Source organism: Schistocerca piceifrons, chromosome 9, assembly GCF_021461385.2.
Source record: "Schistocerca piceifrons isolate TAMUIC-IGC-003096 chromosome 9, iqSchPice1.1, whole genome shotgun sequence".
Taxonomy (NCBI): Eukaryota; Metazoa; Arthropoda; class Insecta; order Orthoptera; family Acrididae; genus Schistocerca; species Schistocerca piceifrons.
Window position 1 is genome coordinate 127,505,620 of NC_060146.1, and position 2,971 is coordinate 127,508,590.

Genomic DNA, 2,971 nt, shown 5'->3' on the forward strand with positions numbered 1-2,971 from the left:
TTAATCACCACCTACAAAACAGTGAAACGCGTTACCGTAAATTCATACAGGAACAGAATAAAGTAAAGCGACAAGTCATGGAAATAATTACCGCACAGAGACAGGAAGATAAACGTAAATTGTTTACGATAGCAAAAACATACGTAGACAACAATATTGCTACAGTATCAGACGAAATTAATACTATCAAACAGTTGAACACCGAATTGCGTGATGAAATTTCCTATCTTAAACCAAAAACAGATACACACACAGTAGACTTTCAGACAGTGACCGACAGACTCGAACAATTAGAACTAATACAGGATCCCGATGCCATCAAAGCAGACGTTAAAAAATTGAACGAAACCACACGTAAAATACAAAAACAAATTAATGCTTGTGACACTAAAAACGATGATCAGTTAAAAATACTGACTGAAAAATATGATGAATTGGCCAGTCGTATTGACGTTATTGAAAGTAATAATGACAGCAAATCAGACGATACTTCACCGATTTCGTTTAATCAAACACCTGAATTCCAAAATTTACAGCAGGCGATCAGTGAGATAGATTCGTCCAATAATACATTACGTAGAAAATTGTCAACTTTACAGCAAGAAGTGACAGAGATGAAAAATGTTTCGGTCAATAACACGTCGCAGCATACGGCACATTCCGAACATTTGTCACACTCACACAGCCAGTATAATTTAGGTAATTTACGGGGAGTACATGACTTAGATTCTGAACAATGACAGACAAATAGATTCTCATACAATCCTGAACCACTTCAGACGTACAGAGACGATAATTTTGATTACAAACATTTTCTATCAGTGAGAAAATTTAAAGTATTTAAAAATGACAGAACACAGATTCACCCATTGGACTGGATACAACAATTTAGCTTTGCTTTCCCACCGGCTTGGCCCGTAACACATAAACTTGAATTTATTTGCAGTTTTTTGGAAGGCGAACCGGCAACTCGTATGAGACCGATCGCGAGACAATGCTAATCAGTAGAAGAATATCAGAATGCTTTTCTGTCAGCGTAATTTTGATTACAAACATTTTCTCTCAGTGAGAAAATTTAAAGTATTTAAAAATGACAGAACACAGATTCACCCATTGGACTGGATACAACAATTTAGCTTTGCTTTCCCACCGGCTTGGCCCGTAACACATAAACTTGAATTTATTTGCAGTTTTTTGGAAGGCAAACTGGCAACTCGTATGAGACCGATCGCGAGACAATGCTACTCAGTAGAAGAATTTCAGAATGCTTTTCTGTCAGCGTATTAGTCGAAGACGACACAGCGTGGAATCAAGGATCAATTAATTAGTTTACTGAATTATGAGAACTCAAATTTTTCCACTGTCACACAATTTTTTGAACACGTGGTCCAACAAAACCAGTACTTAAGTGAACCATACAGTGAATCTGCACTTATTCAATTATGCATTTCTAAATTACCACGATCATTAAGAGTCTCACTTTTAACGGGTCAACAGAAAGAAAATATTTCAGCATTCAGAGATCTGTTACAGCTTTTGGAAGTGCAGCAATCGGATTATTCCTTTATAAACAAAAATTTTTCATATAATAACCAAGGTCAACAAACATACAGCAATTACGATCAGCCACGCAATTTCAATAGCAAAGGTAATAGACACTTCAGGAACGACAACCATCAGAACTTTAATGACAGACAAAACTTTAATTATTAGTATCGTCAAAATTATCAGCAACAGGAACCACATTTTGGTAACAATAGACGTTTTTCACTGCAACAGCATGAAAGCCAACCAGTTAGCATACCTAACCAACAATGTAATGTACAAAGTCAACCAATCTTTAATGTTTCGCCGCCTACACGTATGGCGTCAGCTCCAACAAATAGTAACGCACAGCAACAAGGGAATGAGTACGTACAGGAAACACACTATTTCAATTCCTATCGCAATGCACCGTATAGAAATGACTATCATGACAGACGTAAAAGTAATGAGCACAATTTTCAGCGTACGTCTAATAACAGTCGGTCTTATCAGCAGCAGAATCATCCGCAACAACAGATTATCATGAATGAACCAGACAGTAGATATCATCCCAAACATAATACGTCAGGAAGAAATAATAGAACAGTACAAATAGTTGAAATGCCACAGCATCCTCCTGAAAATAATAGCACGTCAGATAGAATTTGACTAAATACAGTACAGGTTGCGTCTTGCAGTAACGCAAGCAATACTTTTGGCACGCAGAATCTTGTTCACGAAAATGTTATTACTTTTGACGACATCCGAGACACTCTTTTGCAGGAAAGACCAGTTATTCAAAAAACCATTTCACACCCTGTCATCGAAGTAAAAATTGGATCATCGAAATTTTCAGCAGTAATTGATTCTGGATCTCCTATGTCATTCATAAATGAGGAAACTTTCAACGAATGTAACAAAAAGAATACTTATCCTACGTTACCATTAGGCAAAACTAAAGTAAAAGCAGCAGATCTAGTAAAGGAGTAGATGTAAAATTACAGACACATTTATCATTTTGTATTGCAGGTCATACATTTCACTCAAACTTTTGGATTGTTCCCTTGTTGACGACAGACGTTATTTTAGGTACGAATTTTCTGGTACAACCCGACGCAATTATTGACTTTCAAAACTCCTATTTAATGTTAAAGGATCAAAATGTACAACTGGCTTTAGAATTTCAGCACTCTTTATCTGCAGAAGAACAAATAATTAATCGTACAGAGGTCATTTCCGCATCACGTAACATAGACTGTCATTCCACATTGTTCACATATATGTACGTACACAACTATAATACTCCAGATGAAGCCGACTATGAAGTTATACAGATGATTTCTGATAAAGTTAAACAGAGCAGTGCAAATACAGACGACGAACGCACGCAACTACGCAAAATTCTTTTACAGCAAGCTCCAGTTTTTGACAACGTTCCTGGTACTAT